Source organism: Passer montanus, unplaced genomic scaffold, assembly GCF_014805655.1.
Source record: "Passer montanus isolate IOZ18808 unplaced genomic scaffold, ASM1480565v1 scaffold64, whole genome shotgun sequence".
Lineage (NCBI taxonomy): Eukaryota > Metazoa > Chordata > Aves > Passeriformes > Passeridae > Passer > Passer montanus.
In genome coordinates, this window is record NW_024371482.1 from 1,732,415 (window position 1) to 1,751,215 (window position 18,801).

General features: G+C 46.4%; 1 long non-coding RNA gene across 1 annotated transcript; it reads right to left on the reverse strand.

Moving 5' to 3' along the window:
• Positions 1–421: 421 nt before the first annotated feature.
• Positions 422–8,689, reverse strand: LOC120511330. The gene is made up of 3 exons (XR_005629699.1): positions 8,521–8,689; positions 1,679–1,908; positions 422–509 (listed from the first exon to the last, which is right to left on the reverse strand). It is a non-coding gene; the product is annotated as an uncharacterized LOC120511330 (long non-coding RNA).
• Positions 8,690–18,801: the final 10,112 nt, after the last annotated feature.

Consider the following 18,801-nt stretch of genomic DNA (forward strand, 5'->3'; position numbering starts at 1 on the left):
ACATGTGTTTAAGGGTTCTGCTGGGCTATGGACCAAAAATCCAGTCATGGAAATCCTTCTGGTTCGCTCTGAAATTGTGTTTTAGTACTTCTGGCCCGTCCACACAGAGGCTGAACTTTCTGACAGAGGTCTGCAAAAGCGGAGTTAATGTTCTCCACAAAATTCTCCCATTTACATGGTGGGGCAAGGCCAGCTGCAGAGCAGATAAAAGGTGATGGGAAATGCCCCATTCCAGCAATACCCCCCAAGTTCAGCCTGTTTCTCTTCTGAAACCAAAAACTTTGGAGATCAAAAACTCTTCTGCAGAGATGGCAGGTACCACAGCTTCCTCACCAAGTGAAAGAGGAGAACAGCATTTCTGTGAGCAGAAACAGCTCGCAAAGAAATTTCTGTGGACAATTAACTGCACCAACTCTGTTTTCTTCACAAGTCTTTACAACCCAGCAGGCTACTCTGACACACAGCAAGTCTTCAGCTACCTCTGATTGTCCATACAAAGTGTAACATGGCTGACAAAAAAAAAAAAAAAAAAGAGACAAAAAAACTAATTTATACCATTTTCATGCCTGTAAGAAAACAAACAAGCCCCAAAACCAGGACTGGCACAGTTATGGCTTTTTGGATAACAGTTCTTTTTTGATCACAGTCGTCACCCAGCCACCACCATATCCAAACCACTCAAGGTCTCACCACCTCTTGCACATCCCTTTAGATGCCAAGGTGCATTTCCTCAATTCCAGTAGCAGAAGTTCCTACAGCCACTTCCAACTGGACATGAATTCACCATGAAAAGTCATTTGCAAGCCCAGCATTCTTTGGCTTGCATTGGATGTGGAGCAAGTGAAGCATCACAAGAGGAAAGCAGTTTCAAATATTTTTGTTGTAATTGATGGTAGCTGCTTGCCAATTCTTTACATTACACACAACTTTCCAAATGAAAAAAGAGAATAAAGTGAACACCTCCATATATATAATGATGTGTATATAAATTTATTGTGAGTATATTGTCCACCCCGAAAAAAAAAAAAAGGACGTAAGTAGCTCAAAAATTAATTTGGGTTGTTGTGCTTTTTTAACTTAAGTCTTTCTTTGTCTTCTAGTCCCTGAGTCTTTACAGTGAAGCCAGATCACATTTTAAAGCCATTCTCACAAACCACAGTTACTAGAAATGCTTCAAACAAAAGCCAAGGTTCTCTTGCAGTCCCTTGCCTCCAGGAGCTGGGATAATAAACACAAACCCAAATATCCCAAGGCTCAGTAAAAGCACAGGAACAAGCAGCACTGTCTCCATTTCAATGTTAAAGGTATTAAAAGCCCTGGTCACTAGAGGGTATAAACCAAACATTACAGGATCTGTGAGTGGAGATCCTATTACTCAGATGGGTTTGAGAAGCTCTAATTTTATAGCTAAAACTAGAAATGCAGTCCCTTGCCTCCAGGAGCTGGGATAATAAACACAAACCCAAATATCCCAAGGCTCAGTAAAAGCACAGGAACAAGCAGCACTGTCTCCATTTCAATGTTAAAGGTATTAAAAGCCCTGGTCACTAGAGGGTATAAACCAAACATTACAGGATCTGTGAGAGGAGATCCAATTACTCAGATGGGTTTGTGAAGCTCTAATTTTATAGCTAAAACCAGAATAAATATGTCCTGCAGAGTGTTACTGGTAACTCACCCGTGGCCAGGGATCCTCCCAGCTGGGCAGAGGCAGCTGTGCCAGCTGGGTGTGAGCTCCAGAGGCTCAGCTTGGCTGGGTGTGAGCTCCAGAGGCTCAGCTTGGCTGGGTGTGAGCTCCAGAGGCTCAGCTTGGCTTTTTGGGATGCAAGATCCAGGCTGGTCCTCTCTTGGACTTCATTGGCCAACTTCAAGAATTCTGATTTGTTTTCTTCCAACTCCTCAGCTTCTCTTGAAAAACAACAGAGGAAAAAATTGGGGGAGGATTTAGAACAAGATGGGTATCTGGGAAGAGTTTAAAAGCCTCAGGTAAATGAAATGGGAGTTGGCACACTCAGGTTTTATCATCAATTTCACCTTCACATGAAGTTTTACAGCTGCAGATGACCCAGCCAGCTGCCCTGTGCCCCTTGCCATGGGCGTGCAGGAGGTGCCCTGCTCCCACATCTCCTGCCTTTGCACAGGTGATTATTGACCCAGCTGAGGTGAAAACCTTGGGTCAGTTCACTGTAAGAGAAGAGCAGAGCTCTGCAGGGATGGGGATTTGTCCATTTGGGATGTGAATTCAGGACTAAATTCTGCACCCTGGTGTTACAAACACCAGGCCCTGAGCATCACTTCCCACCACAGCCAGGGGTGTGCCAGGGCTCAGCCATGTGGAGGGACTGTCCCCACTCCTGTCAGTTTTTACCTACTGACCCCTGTGCCCACTGCCAGGGGTGGAATCACTGTGCACCAGCTGCCTCAGGCACTATGAGATGGACTGAGGGTTCAAAGCAGCTGATTGCAGGAGTTTGGGGAAACAGCCAGTCCTTTCCAGCACACTGCTCTGCTGGCTGAGCTCAGAGCTGGAGCAGAGTGAAGCCATTGCCAGTAAAACCCAGCTGGCTCTCCCTGGCACTGAAGGTGTGTTCAGCAGCATTAACCCCCTCCTGATCAATGGCTGACTCCAAAGGACAGCTCCTTCCCTAGAGGATCCCCAAGACCTCTGCCACCATTAATGCCTTTCAGAGGATTCTCCTCTCCCCTTTAAAAGGAACAAACACAAGTTAGGAGGAGGCCAATGCTGCGGCACCGTCCAAGGAAAAGAGCTGGGAAGGAAAGACAAGAGCCCTGACTCCCAGCTCTGAGCTGCAGGTCAGAGTTTCAGAGGCTCAGCTCATGGCAAACATCCAGCCCTCCAGACTGGGTTACCCCCTGAGTATCCTCAAAGTGCTAAAAATAAATCTGAAAAATAAAAGCTCCTGCGGGGTGCACCAAAACACAACAGGCATCAAATTGCATTAGAATGTTTATATTGAGGGAAATTGCATCCTGCAAACTTAAATTATCTCTCTCCTCCCTCTCCCCTCCCACCTGCCACAGCCCATTTCCTATTATATTTTTCTAACAAACCAATAGATGCTTGAAATCATGGAAAGCCATAAAGAATTGGAATCAAATTAAGTCTACATTCTAACTGCATTAGGTGCTGTCAAGCATAGTTTACTCACTCTTCACAGTTCTATCTAGAGGCTAAACAATTTTGTACCCTTTCTCTACTAATCAAAACTGATTACTCTGATAATGGACCCCTGACGCTGAACACTTTATGAAGGTAAATTATGCCATATCGAACAGGAAGGGGAATGGAAAAATCACCCAGAGATAAATAGGCCTAAAGATGCATATATTGATCTCCCACTCATTCCTTCTCTCTCTCTCAATGTCTCTATGGCAAAAGGTTCAATCAATACTTCCAGTGCTGTAATGCCATCTTTTATAGTCCCATCATAATTGGCCGTTCCCATCGCATGCCCTCAGATCGGCTTGAGCTGGGGCCTTTTAGAGCTGGGATCTTTTGTTCCTTTCCTTCCCAGATCAGGTAAGTGAAGGGGCAGATTAAACGTGGCCCCAGAGGTCTCTGAACCAGGACCTGCCTGCACACCGGGGCAAGGGGAGAGCAGGGATGTTCAGTTCAGCCACGAGCTGGAATGGCTGGGAAATTCAGCCAACAATCTTCCCATTCCTTCACCAAGGAATGCTCAAGTACAAGCAGCTCTTATGCTTGAACACATTGATTTTTTGATTGTGAGAGACAATACACCTTCAGTCTTCTGGAGCTTCAAAACCCTTCCTGTCCCCAGAGGAAAGGATGGCTTTGCTTTACAAGGTTTATCAGTTAACAGAACAAGCTGCTCAAGGGAAAAGAAATGCTGATTTGATGCCTACCCACCATGAATTTCAATAGTTCTGGACTATTCTGTCAGAGGACAAAGAACAGAACTGCTTCCCAGCCCTGTCCAAGCCTCAGAGGTCCCCTGGGGTAGATTTATGGTTCTCAGGGATCAGGGTGTTACAGAGAGCACAGCACACACCTCTAAAGGGGAAAGGTCTCCAAGAGGGTTTGTTTTTACTGTGGAAAACCTGTGTTTGGTTACACTAGGTCTGGCTGTACTGGTTTCCAAACACCCTCCAAAGCTTCTCCTTGATATGCCACCAGAACAAAGTCACGTTATGCTGGGGTAGGACCCCTCTGGTTTTGATCCAGGCCCAGCATTCTCCTTCTCATTCCACTGTAAGAAGATGCTGTGCTTTCACTGAAACCAAGAGCTTCCCAAAGGGTGGTTTCAGCTGCTGGGTTCACTGCTGCCTCCCCAGGGCAGAGGCACAAGTGCTGGACTGTCTTCAAGGGCCCCACCTCACTGAGCACAGCTCTGCTCAACAGTGGAAACCTCTCTGTCAGAACAGCCCAAGATCCCCCACAGCCACAGAGGGCAATATAAGCATGAAATTCCCTATAATCACATGTTAGGGCATGATGTGAGCTTGTGCAGATGTCAAGAAACCTCTTCTTGGGAATCAGGTGGCAAAAAAATAAGTAGAAAGATAAAACAAACCAGCAAAACTGCATAAAAGCACAGGCTCCACAGAATAAAAATGAGCCTTGATAAAATTCCTGAATTGCATCTATAAATATCCCATGGAATTCCTTCACTGCACCTATAAATATTCCACGTGTAACTCACATGTGAGACAGAGCCAGGTTATAAGTTGTGCAGCTTTCTTTGTCTGAGATGTTTAAGTATCACACAAAACAAGGGGAAGATTTGTGGCATCACATACAAATTCTGCTAGAAAAGGTACAAACTGTTCTTTGCTACCTGGATGTGGCCAAAGGATTCCACCCCCCCTTATTAATTCAGAAATTTAGACTGCTGCAAGTGTTTAAAGACATCACAATGAACTTGATGAAACAAACACAAATAAAAATTAACAAAAGCTTGGCTGAACTGATACTGGGCTAAATCTTCTGACCTATCCAGACTTGTTATTTGTGTATAGTAAGAATGAATACCCCACTCTCCCCGCTCACAAAATGTCCTGTCTTCTCCTCACCCATGTAAATAAATCTCCAGGAGGCCAAAATATTTGCATTTCACTAGAAACGGCCCAAATTACACCACAGAAAAGCACAGGGAGGATCCCTGTGGGAAGTCAGCAGGACCACTCTGGGAACCTCTTGATCAAGAGGAAAAAAGCAAGCAGTGCTCTCTGAAGGCAGGTTACTGCACACACACACACACACAAAATAAAAAGGATGCATCAGGGTTCTGTTTCCCACCATGATTACAGCCAGCCCACACAAGGCCATGGAATATCCTAACAAAACCATCATACCTCAGGGGCAGATGTGCTTTACTGAACACCAATGTGCTCCACCAGTGGAAGGGTTGTTACAGAGCTACATCTGCTCTTTGGGTAAAGATTGCTGCCTTGAAAAATCCACAGTTATCTTCAGCTCCAAGAAAAGAAAGTTACTGCTACAAAGAGTTTGATTTGTTAAAGTAACTCTTGAAACAATCGGGAGATTTTGCTTATCAAGGATGAGCACAGCAGCTTGGATTACACCTCAGAAGGTCTCACAGGGAAATGGCTCACTTCAGAACAACTGTAGGCTTATTTGTCAGATTATGTCCTTTAATGATTTAGACATGGGGTAATTGAGAGGTGTTTTAAAAACTTTTATTCTATTTTTAGACTCATGTGAAGGGTGAGACAATGCAGATGTTATCATTTATGCTATTACAATTAGAAGCCAACTATTTTTTAATTACAATACACTAGAAGTGTATTGTAACTAAATGGCCTTGATTTCTTGGCCATTAAAGTCTGTTAGCTTTAGGCCAAGAAATATTTTCACTAACATCTTTATTTTCACTAATAACCTAGAGCAAGGGATTTACTTGTGTTTCCACACTTGTTGGGGAATATTTAGAAATTCAATATTTAGAAATTAAAACATGAATAACTGGCACTTAGAGGTGAAAACAACCTTAAATCTCACCACAGTTCCCAAGCAAACAGCACACACCAGCAGCTGGGGCTGCCCTGGATGCTCAGCAAGGTCGTGTCCTCCTCTCCAGGATGGGATCCCCATCCCACAAATCCCCCTGCAGCATCCCTTCCCTGCAGCCCTCCTCCATTACTCACCCACTGGAAGCAAATGCAAGGAGCAATGATAATTAGACAAGTACAAATAGAGGGTGGTGCTGGGCATGGTGCCTCCCCCTCTAGACCTGGCAGTTCCCATGCCCACAGGCACTCCAGGGCTGGCACATCAGCCCCTGCTCAGGGTGGCACTGCCCAGCTCCTCGTGTCCCTCAGCTTCTCCTGGGACTGGAGCTCAGGGAAAGGCTCCACGTGAGCAGCACAGGAGGAGGTGGCTCAGCTTTTTTAGGATAAAGCAGTTATGGGATGGAGCCCGGCTCCAGAGGGGCTGTGGCACAGCCACATCCTCACCTGCACCTCTCAACACCTGCAGACAAGCTGAGTGGGATGTCCGAGCTGCATGGAAAAGTGGGTGCTTGAAAGGCAAGGAAAAATTCTTTGTTTTAAGAGTGGATGTAGCAAAACCCCTGTGGGATCCCGCTAGCAGAGTTAACTTCAGCTATTTAGGGAGAAAAGCCTGCTCTTGGGTGCAGCAGCACCTTCCTACACCTGGGCTGCTCCAGGGTCATCTCCCTCATAACATTCCCTGTCTGCCCAAGCCCCTCACCTGATTTTCTAGGGAATAAAATTATGAATTTAACAGGCTCAGTAGAATATAAAACTCAACAGGGTGGGCAAGAAATACCTGTGCACCCCACAGTCACATGCCCAGAATCACTGAGCTTTTAAAAACCTTCTGGTTGAAGGAAAACATCTGAAAACACCAAAAGAAACACAATTTTACCTTTCTGAAGGGCCACAAGTGCAAAGGGTTGCAGTGGTTTTTGTTGGTTTTTGGGGTTTTTTCCCCCACTACATGCTCAAACTTGTAAGGCTGGAATATCCAACAGCAAAAGCAAAATCCCAAAACAGACACCAGTTTTTCTATCACATGAAGGGGTGGGGAAATGGGGAGAGGAAGAAGTCAATCATTTTCTAAACCTTTGCAAAAGTATTTCATGAAGAGTTGCTCCATTTTATACCCTGGCTCCATTTTATACCCTGCAAATGTAATCTATTTTTCTCTCCAAAGTTCTTATTTAAGATTTTTTATGAGGCTTAGCAATCACATATTGATTTAATTAAATTAATCTCTATTTGCTGGCTTATCTGACCTTGCTGTTTATAAAATGGGCAATGTCCCAGTTAAATTTTGCAAACGTTTCTAGTGGTAACCCTACCCATTAAAAAAAAAAAGGAAAAATACAAAATAAAAACAACAACACAAAAAATAACCACCAAACAAAAAAAACCACAGTCTTCTGGGTTTAGGGTCTTCCAAGAGGATTTTAAGGTGCAGTTGTTTCTGCTATCACAGAAACCTGGTTAATCCAGCAATTCCTTTAACCTCTCTTCCCTACAGCTGAGCAACATAAATCCCATCTCCTCTGTCAGCTTCCTTTGTGGACTCTTCTCTTCCCCAGAAGTCCCTCCTCTGGGGCCTGGCAGTTCCTGAGCTGAAGTTATTCACAGCACAAATGCTTTCAGGGCTCTACATCATCACCACTGCAGGGACCTCACGTCCACCCTCACTTAGCAAGCCTGTATTTATTTCATCTTCCCTTCCTGCTTTGCTCCACAAGGGAGAGGGGCAAAAGCCAGAGGAAAGACAGAAGGCAGGGGAAGTTATCTTTCATAAAAAAACTAACAAAAGGGTGGAGTTTTTCCTTTTCTTTCCCAAGGAGCTCTGTTTTCCCAGTATTCAACCACGATAAAGGCAGGTAAAAGTGCACCAAGATAACAGTTCATGTGAACAGATAATGGTGCAAATGCTGGGATAACTAAAATAGCTCAACAAAATAACCTAATCAGACCCTCTCTGTTGTTTCTGACTGGTTCTGGGACACTGCCCTTCCTAGACACACCAAGAACTGGAATAAAAGGGAATTTGAGCATTGAAGAGGTCAGGCAGAACATTTAGTTCCTAACTCACCTATTTCTAAAGTGCGTGAAACAGCAAAGGTTTTGCTAGAAGACAAAAATAGTAAACAAAAGGAGCTATTCTAATTTAGTGGGTTTTTTTTCATTGCACAGATGCACATCTAAGAATTATTTACTTAAAATACAAACACCTGCAAGGGACTAGCTGGACCTGTATCAAACCTTTAAGTTAGGTATTTCCCAGCAGAGAAAAACCACTCAGGAGCTGCACCCATTAAAAACAGGAGAGGTGAAAAGACTCTCCTGATCCCTCTAATTCCAAGAAGTGGGGGGGTTTCCTTCTTATTTAACATGCAACACCAAGACCCAAAAATAAAGTTATTCCTGTAGCCAACCACACAGCCTCATTCATCTCCTCTGGTGCCTTATCCAGGCAACACTTTTAAATACATTTGCTCTTTTTACATCTCTCCTTTCACACTGTCTGCTCACCATTAGAAGTCTTTTCGAAGTGTCTTGGGGTTGGAACATTTGGACAGTTCCCAATACACAGCAGTGCCCAAACATCTTCTTATCCAGCTCTGGGGCAAGTTTTAGTTCATGAGGTGGTCAAGGATGGCTGCAGGTTGTGCCTACACCAACACAACAAGCTGACCTGAACTTCTTTCAAGCAGGAAATGAGAGCATCAAGTCCTCCAGGCACAATTTCAGGGATTTTAAGTGGGAGGAGGCAGGGAATAAACTGTTAATTTAATTATTGTTCCTATTAGAAATGCCTGTGTCCTGGCAGAGGCCTGTCCTCACCTGCCTCCCTCAGCCAGTGCAGTTAGAGAAAACCAAGGAGCACAAATCACCTGGTCTTCCCTGTGAGAACTGATTCAGGCTTGTGCTTTGAGGGTGTTGAGGTAAATGTGCACAGGTGTCACCACAGGTGCTCAGGTGACCAGACTGACCCATTTAAGGGCCATGACCCAAAGCTCAGGTGGTTCTGCAGTTGTCCTGGCAGAGCTGCTGTCCCTCCCCAGCACCACAGCCTCCTTTTTTTCTCTCCCTACAAAATCCACTCAGTTTTCAAATAACACAGCCAGCCTCATGCCTCTCCTCTGTGCCTCCCAACAAAGCTGCTTTGTCTCCTTTGCACTTAACAAGACAAAGAAGATGGTTAACAAGAACTTTTGCAGATATGTTTTATTTTTATTTTTAAGACCTTCAGAAGCCAACTCATCTGCTCTCATGGGCTTCTTGCTGATATGTCTCACTTTATTAGTGACTTTGGCCTTGAGTGTCTCAGCTGTTTGATCAATACTGCAGGGGGTCAGTGATATTTTCTCACTTTTAGTGTCTCGCTGCCTTTAACTCTGTCACCTGATGAACAGCACTACCCCTGGAACGCTTATCTCGTATCGATTTTCTCCAGGCTCCTGCTGCATTTCCAGCTGTCCCACCATTTCCCTCCCTGTCACCACATGCCCATTTAATGTTAACTTATCCCCTTTCTCCTAGGCTTTTCATTCTTATGGGGTCTTTTGCCTCCCCCCCCCGCCCAACAGCAGATTGTCAAGAAAACAATTTCCTTTTTTCACCTGACTCATTGTTATCCTTCAGCCGTTCATTGTTTGTCAGCGGGTGCCCGGGGCTCGGCTCAGAGAGGGCCTGAGTTGAAGCAGATGTTTGAAATCCCCCTGCCCCAGCCACACCACCCAGCCTGGGCTGGAGGGCTCAGATTTACCATTAAAAGTTTGTCTCCCTCACCAACAGAACTTTTCCTCTCAGCTCCGTAGCTCAGAAAGCAAAACAAAATTATTTTTGCACAGCGAGGTAGAACAAGCAGCACTGCTTAATACGTTCTAAATGACACCAATTTAAAGGCCAAAGCTGGATTTGGGGAGCACTGGAAAGCAGAGCCCTCCTTAGGAGAGGGAGTGTTTAATTCCACTGTACCTGGCCACAGGATGGAGAAATCTCTCCAGCCTCTGGAAGCAGAGAACTGCTTTCAAAACTAGCAAGGTGCTGCCTGAAAAGAATCAACTCATTCCATTCCCAGCATCTGAGAAATCTACCCTCAAAGAACCACTCCTCCTCATTTCCAGAACTCTGGCCTTTCTGCCTTGTTCACTTGCTCACATTTGGTGAGGGCAGAGTACTGTTCACATCTTAAGAGGAGACTGAGGGAGTAATTTCTAGTAAGAGAACCTTTGAAACGTACCTCAATTTAGAAATATCTAAAAGCAAACCAAAGTAACTCATCTAGAATTTAAAAAAAAAAATCATGAGATCTAAACAAGTATTCCTGATTTAGCATTCCAACAGAAAAATAAAAAGCAAAATAAGTTTCACCTGATACTTGACATATGAAAGTTCGGTTTATTAAGGAAAAAGAAGCAATGATTTACACAGTTCTATTTTCAGTGCCATAGGTGGGAGTCCATTGGTTTCGGCAGAGCAGATCTAACAGGTTTCCATGTTGTTTCCCTGTTACCAGCTCTGATCTTCAGCCTTTCACTGAGCTCAGGGCTGGTGAGATGGTAAAAAGCAATTTCTTGCCATGTTCAACTTTTAATGTGTGTCATTGGCTTGAATTGCTCCATTTTTAGACAAATAACACAGTAAATCTCAAGGAAACTATTCCACCACCTCAATTAACATAGGAACTGTCCTCTGCAGTACTTAACCCAACATCTTCCTGGTTTTTACCTTTTGAAATGTATGTATTCAATGAACACAACCCCTTTAACAGCTGAGTATCCTACCACACGTTCAAATGCTGCCAAGGAGATCTGGGCACTGAGCAGTGAGTGGGCTTGGATCATTCCCACATCCAAGAATTAACCAGAAGGGAGAATTCATGTGTAGCCCAGGCAGGTGAAGCCATCCATTTGCAGCCCACCCCCGACTCAGGCAGCTGGGGCTCGAGGTGGAGCAGGAGCTCAGCACCGTGCAGTGAAGCAGCAGGACTGCCCAGAGCAGGCTGAGAGCCAGCAATTTACCAGGGAAGGGTTTCACAGGAGCTTGTTCCCCACTGGGGCTGTGGGAAAGGAACCACGGGCACACAGCACGCTCTGCCCAGCAGGACAAGCAGAGCCCCAGGGAGTGGAACAAGAGAGCAATGGTGAGTGCTGCTGCCATCGCCTGCCACCAGTGCAAGGATGCTCCACAGATCCTGGCCTCCCAGCTCCCTTCTACAGCAGCCACTCAGTCCTAAAGGAAGTACTGGACAGGTCTCACCCTCTCTTTTTCTCCTCTGGTGGGTGAGAGCAACACACACACTCGTGACTGGGGGGCAGCTTGTCCCTGTCCTGCCCATTCAAACCCCTGGGGTCTTCCTGTGCCTTCCTCCGAGCCATCCCAGAGGATGGAGCTGCATGGCTGAAGGGCCACCTGCAGGTGCCTGTCCAACACTGAGCCTTCCCGGAGCTGCCGTGCCCCCTGCCCAGCCCTCCAGTCCCTGCCATTAGCCCCTGATTTAATGCACACGTGCTTTTTTATTCATCTAACAGGTTTATTCCTTTGTCAGGTGCAGCCTCACGTGGGAGCGCTGCGCTGGGGACGGACACAGCGGGATTTATTGTGCTAACAGGTTTGTTCCTGGAGCAGCTATTCCTTTCTGCAGGCTCCCGAGCACCGGGGAGGCAGGAGGCTCCTGCTCAGAGCGAGCCTGCATTGCCCTCCTGCGGCCAGCACCCGGCTCCCAGAGCCCGCACATTAATCATAGCAGCAGGAGTGTAAAATTCAATTTTACCTCTCCATTCATTCTGAGATGAGTTGAAGGCCGGCCTTGTACATATAAACCACACTTTACTTCATCAGAGCCCTGGTAACAAATGGAGTGTCTTCTTCGGGGAGTTTAACCATCAAAAAGCAGCGCGCCGTTTAATTCCACGCGTGCCGAGGGTCAGAGAAGGAGCTCTTGGCATCAGCAAATGCTTCAGCCCTCAGCTGTGCAGTAAACTATGTTTTAGAGATTGTTCCTCAATACGAAATGATCAGTCCATTTATCTGCTAAAGCAGCCTGTCTCTTTGTTCAGTCTCCCAATATTTTTTCCGCTGACCTGATCTGGACAATAAACCAAAGTCATCTTAAGATATTCACTGTTCAATTTGTTACTTGAGTGGCTCCGGGTCTGCCTGGCCCTGCTGGCAGCATCCTGGGCTCCCCAGCCTTCCCCACTGACCCCAGTGCCTGTGCCAGGCACCCCTGGTCTGCACCAGCTCATGGGGCTGGGCTCTGATCCCAGCCCTGCCGTGTCCCAAACCCCCAGCCAGGTGCTCTGCCCTGCATCCCTCCCACACCAAACACACCACAGCACTTGTAGAAGGATTTAGGGCTCTCTGTGAAGCTGCTTTTGCACAGCTGCAGCCACAGTCTTTCCCCAGATTGCTGTGATGCTGGTTTCCTTTATGAGGAGGAGCTCATCTGTGCTCAGGGGGTGCCCAGGTCTCCTCTTTGCACCCTGGGCCCTCTCCTGGAGCTGGTGACCCACCATAGTTTGAGTGAATGCATCTGAGCCAAAATTCAGGGCAGGAGTTTATCACTCATCTCCTCCTATAGCTGGAATTTTAACAGTTTTGCAGCAGTGTGGTGCAGGAGCTCACCATCCTCACACTTCTTTGCACACTCACTGGCAAAGGCCAGTGAAATGGACTGTGTCCCTCTGTCCCCCACCCTCAGGAGGGGATGTAACTCGTGCACAGCCAAACCACTGCTGGCCATCAGCATCTCACTGGTGCCTGAGTTCTGGGCTTCCAGTGTTAGAACTGCTTTGCCTCTCTCTACATCACTTGATGATGAAGCTTTCAGAAGCTCAGTTCCACAAGAGGTTTCACAGTGCCTGAGAGAGCTGAGCTGGCTCTGGCACTACCACCTCTAACTCACTTTTCCCTGGCTATCTCAGGTATCTCAGTTAGCAGACTGGGTGCACCTTATCCTTTGGCATCAGCAGTCCCTCTGCACTGCGTGGAGGATCAGACACCCACACCAGGCTGTGCTGTCCACTCAGGAGCCAGACACCCCAAAGTCAGCCCTCACAGCTCCTGACTCACGCCCTGAGCCCTTTCATGCAGGCACCTGTAAATAACTAATGCAGGTTTACACTGCAGTGATGAGGGATTTAATCTTTAAAGATGTTAAAAGAGCTCCCAAACCACTGAACCATCCTGGCTGCGCAGACAAGACACTGCCTGGCAAAGCTGCTCCTCATAATCATTAATTTTAATTCACTTGCCATTTTTCATGCTGTGTTTGCCCCGTGTTGCTCATGAGGAGCTCCATATCATCTGTCCACGTAAGCAGCAAGATTTTAACAGCAGCCTGCTGACTGCAGCTTGCTCAATGCTTCCCAGCTAGGCTGTGCCACGCCAAGCCTTCAGCCAAAACAACACCGGCCTGCAGGAGCAAATGAGAGATGCTGGAAGTCTCTAAAAGGACATTTTCATTCCACTGCAAAGGCCCAGTGAGTTGGACTGTTGTGGGGGTGTGTGTGCAGAGCACAGCTTGGGGACCCACACCTCAACAGCTGGGCAGTGGCAGACAGTGCCATAAGCTTCATTTGTGTTTTTTTCACTGAAAACTTTCATTTAAAACATTTTTGATCCTTTTTCCCAAGGAAGATCCTGATCCTTTATCCATGTTTTGAAGTTTCATCCTGCTTCTTTCACAGTTTTTTGAACAGAAAGGGAGGGGGAAGGAAACTTCCTTTGCAGATCTGCATCTTTCTGCAGTGGAAAAGCACAGCAAGGAGAGCGATGTGGCAAAATACTTTCTGCCACTCAGCCAGAGAGAGTGAAGTGAGGAAAAAAGTGCAACTGAAATCAAGCACAGCATTTAAAGATCAGTCAGCACTGAGAAATATCAGATGTCAGCAATCTGCTCCTTCCAGCTATAGAAAGAAGAGTTTTCTCTCAAACTGTCTCAGCCAGTTTTGGCGACAAAATTCCAAACATGCAAACCCACTTGCCAAAACCATTTTTGCCTTCCAGAAAGCATAGAGTTTGTGGGTGTCAATAAATCTGACAGACACTGCAGCCTCCTACTGCTGTGGGAGATAAAATTTCACCCGTATTTACACTTCAGTAAAATGAACTACAAGTGGATTTACCCAGAGAGAGACAAAGTCAACAGCAAAATTCACATGTTCCAGTTCCTTGTTTCCAACCAAAAAGTGATTCCAGAATAAAACTCTGGAGGGAGGAGGAGAATAGTCAATGTTTATCCACCAGCTTTGGTAAAAATACACCAAGCAGCCTGCTCCAAAGTGGAGGATAGTGGCTCTGGAGTCCTTGAAGGTGTTTTTCCTTGGAGAGCCCCCCTGGGGAAGAGCTGTGATGGTGACAGGCACTGTGCCTGCCCCTGTGGCTGTGCCCTGGGCAAAGCTGTCAGGCTCAGCTCCACTCTCCTCTCACTGCAGCTGATGCAGGAATTCTGGCAAAGCCTAGAACTCCTGTCTTGCCAGAAGTTATTGCTTGCTTAGGTACAAGGGCTCCTGGAAAGTTTCCAAACCCTAATGGGAACTTCACTCAAATGACTGAGTAGTGGGTTCCCACATATTTCAGCCTCCCCAGTCCCTGATATTTCCTTCTACAATACATCTTCCCTCTGTATTCCACTCCTCACTCTCACAAGACAACCTTTAAATAGACTCAAGAGGACTTTGTGACAAAGGGACAAGAGTTAGGAGGTGTCTGTGAACAGCTTTGGATGGAGAGCAGCAGGAGGACATGGAGCAGATCCAGAGCAGCAGCTGCTCTTACCAACGTGTACCACCCCTGCTGCCTTCATTCCCTGTTCAATGATGAGTGCTCCCACTTGGACCTCCTCACTCCTCTTCACAAGCCTTCATTGTGGTACAGCACATCCTCAGGAGGCCTCCAAATGGGGCTGAAATGGAAAGGTGCAATGATGAATCACACCAAGGAGAAAAATACCCACAGAGTGACCTGCATACAGTGGGTTTCACACTGCTCCCCTGCTGCAAATCCTGACCCCAACATGGCACCAGTGGGGACAATCTGAGCAGGGGTTCATGAGGTTTGAATGGGGCCATTTGCCACTTAGAGAATTCACTGAAAATTAGCCTTTTCCATAGATGTTTTGGGGACAGAATGAGGAACAGAACATGACATGAGTCTGGACAGCTGCTTGGAAAATCAGTGCTAGGGGATGTGGACTTTACAAACATCACCATGTGGGCACCCTTGGCCAGACAAAGGGGCAGTGGCAGCCTGGTTCCTCTCTGCTCAGCAGGAGAGATGTGCCCTGCTGCCAACAAGCACACACACACACACACACACACACACACACACACACACACACTCTCACCAGGACTGTCTCCTTCTCTGCATGGTGAGCCCTGCAAGGCAGATCAGGTGTCCAAACCCTGCACTGACTCCCTGCCTTGATGGTGTTCAGCCAGGCAAGCTCTGAGGGCAGGGTTTGTGCCAGAGCCAGGAATGACCTCCTCTGGAAACACCCCAGTGCAGCAGGTGCCCTGCACACAGCAGCAGGGGAAATCACTTTCTGCTTCTCTAGCTGAACCAAGAGGCTTCAAGGCCTCTCTGATGGATCCCTCACCACTGTAACACACTGCTTTCCCACCTGCGAGATGCAAAGGGTTAAATCAGCAGCAGCTGCAATTTCCAAAATGACAGATTTTGAGTAAGCCGAGACTTGTTCAACAGTGCTGCAGTTCTGACACAACCCCCCTCCCTGTGCCAGGCTGCCCAGCAACCCCAGGGAGCTGCAAAGAGCCTTCCTGGTGTCCTGGCTGCTCTGACAGCTCCTAATGGCCACCACTATTTCACACTGGATTTACACCTAGAGCTGCCTCTGTGATGGATGCCTCCCACCAGCACTGCCCCAGCCTGTGCCAGCAGGGCACAGGCAGACAGGTCCTGCTCCCTGTGGCAGGACTGACCATGATCCTGGCTCTTCCAGGTCCCAGCAGAGTCCCTTCCCTGCCCTGGCTGCAGCAGGGTCTTTGCCTGGTGTCTCCCCAGACACCAAAGGGAGAAGGAGCAGGAGTTCCATAAAACCTGGCTCATGGAAGATGCTTCCTGACATCAAAACATTCCCTGTCTGACAGGGTCCTCTCTCTGCCAACAGGCATCTGCAATAAACAATCTATTTCTTGGCTGGAGGAAGCCAAGAAGCTTTTGTGATTTGCTGCTCTCTGTCCTGCTCTCTCTCCTGTAAGGTTTGGCTTTTCCAAGCAGTACAGGATGGAAAGTCTGCCAGGATCTGGTGGCTGATCCCTACTCAGGTGGGAGACCTTGAAGGGAGCCCTGCAGGCAGAGGCAGCACAAGCAAAGCAGGACTCACTGCAGGGACCCCCTCCCACCTCCAGGCATCTGTGGGAGGACAGAAACAGCCCAAGGACAGGAAACATCCTCCTCTGACTGCTTCTGCCTCATCTTTGTGCTGAATCTCCCCTTGTGCCTCTGCCTGCAGCACCCAGCCTGTGAGGAGAGCACAGGGAGCAACCCTGGACCTGGGAGAGCAAGGAAGCAGCAAGGGGGGATGTGCAGCTGCAGCCAGCTCCTGATCCCACCCTGAGCTCAGCAGCAGGGATTTCCTGGTGTGCTGCTCCTGATGCTCTGTGTACTGCAGGAACTGTAAGGGACAATTCAAATAAATCTGCAAGACAAGTTAAATGCATTTAGTTATTTTAAATTCTAGCTATTATTCTAGGAAGCAGAAAAGAGGGATTTTTTTTTTTCTAGGAATTTTTTGATTGTTCATAATTGGCAACACAGCCAAATTCAACCTCTCCATCTCCCAGCCTTGCACATCCACAGCCCTGCAAAGCCAATTTTGGAATGGAGCAGGAAGATACTCCTGCATCCTCTGAGACAAATCACATCTGCCATGCTGCCACAAACAAAACAGGGGGATTTGTTAGTTTGGTTTGGGCTTTTGGGGTTTTTTTTGCACTAAACCGTTAATGTTGTTTATTACAATAGTGGCTAGAATTCAACACAGCTCAAAGATTCCTTTGTAGTGAATATGAAGTGTGGACAAGCTGCCATTTTCTATGACTCAGGGTGTAAGTGAAAGAACCACTACAGAATGTCCTGGTTGGGAATTTCGGGGGTTTTTTAGGGTATTTTGTTTGTTTGCTTTTAAACCAGCATGACATTAGTGGAAAAACCTCTGGGTTTTTCACTAATCTCTGCACCTCAAATACTGCCTTTATCCCACAGCCACCAACAGATTTGTCCTTTACCCTTTCTCATCCCACTTACCATTAAACTAATTAAATGTTAAAACTGAAGAATAAGGGAAACTTTTGAAGAATTGGCAAATTAGTTTTTCCCCAAGATACTTTTTGAAACCGGTGCCTGCCATCTACTGGCACTTTTCTCAAAATGCAGCCAAAAACTGGGTATAAGAACCGTTTTTCCACAAGCTACTTATGTTCATCTTGCAACTTTTTTATTCCAAGCCCCAGCAAAGTCACTTACTCTAAATGCTGAGTTGGGGTGTCGACTTTCTTTGCCAATTGTTGATTGTATGATCACTTGATACAGATGACAGTTATGAATTTAGAGTAATAAACCTGTTTCCAAGCTGTTTGCAGTAAAATTGCCTGAGCCCAGTGACAATTACCAGAATCCTGGGATGAGCAGTTATCCATGACACTGATGCTCCCAAAAGAAGGGATTCTAAAAGGCTCTCTGCCTCCCTGCTCTCTTCTCTCCCTCCTTCCCTACAACCAAGGCTCCCAGCTTTTAATTACTTGTCTCTTCAGATTAACCAGAAAGAGCTGTGACTGTTTTCCCATTAGTTTATCAGAATTGTTTTTACTCCACAAGGTGGGAAACATATTTCAATTAATATTTTCTTGGCTGAATCTTTCCAGTCTAATTTGATTTTCTTCTAGAGCTGACAATACTGAAGTCCTGAGTAGAAACCCTGACAGCACTTTCTAAGGGGCTTGAGGTGTGCACCTTTTTTTACCCCACAATCATTTGATGTCAATGGGTAGCAAATTTACTTTTTAAAAAAATCTGTCTCCTTGCCAGCAGTGGAATGACTTCTATTCCAAGCAGTATTTTGATTCAACAGACTGATATTTTAACCTCATTCTCTAAAAACCAGGGTTCAAATCCTTATATGTTTCCTAAACTCCTGACAACCTTCTTCAAAAGACTCCCACCTTCCCCACAAGAGCCTGTTAATGCAGCAGAGCCACCACCAAGGCAGTGAGCCACCTCTTTACATGAAGCTATTTAAAGCAGAATGCTCTGTACTAATCTAGCAGGGAGCTGGAGGCCGTTATAAAATAAAGAGATTTTCACGGTTTTTTAAAGTTTTCTGTCTTCCAACACCTTTCAAGGGCCCACATCTCTGATACCAGCAGTGTTTCTCTTGGTCTGGATCCTAATAACACTTGTTCTTAGCCTGCATCTCTAGTGTAGGGTCTGCCTCTTCTGGGGGTGGTGATAACTCAAGTTTGTAAAACTGCTGAAAAGTCTCAATTTTTTGTTTGTTTGTTTATAAAGACCTACTGCACTCATTCTTACATAACTACAATGTTTCACAGTGTGTGACAAAGCTTGCACATGCCTAGGTTCTGACCTCAGCAGGAATCACAATCATTCCTAGAGGAGATTCTGCAGCTGTGCAGCCAGGTAAAAGAACATCTGGACAAGACAGGTCTCCAGAGCCACCCAAAATTCTCAGAGCTGGCAAATGCAGTGGCCACCCACTGCAGCCCAGCCCAACACACCCACCCAGCACCCCCTGCTCAGGCCCAAGTGATGCACTCTCAACCTTCC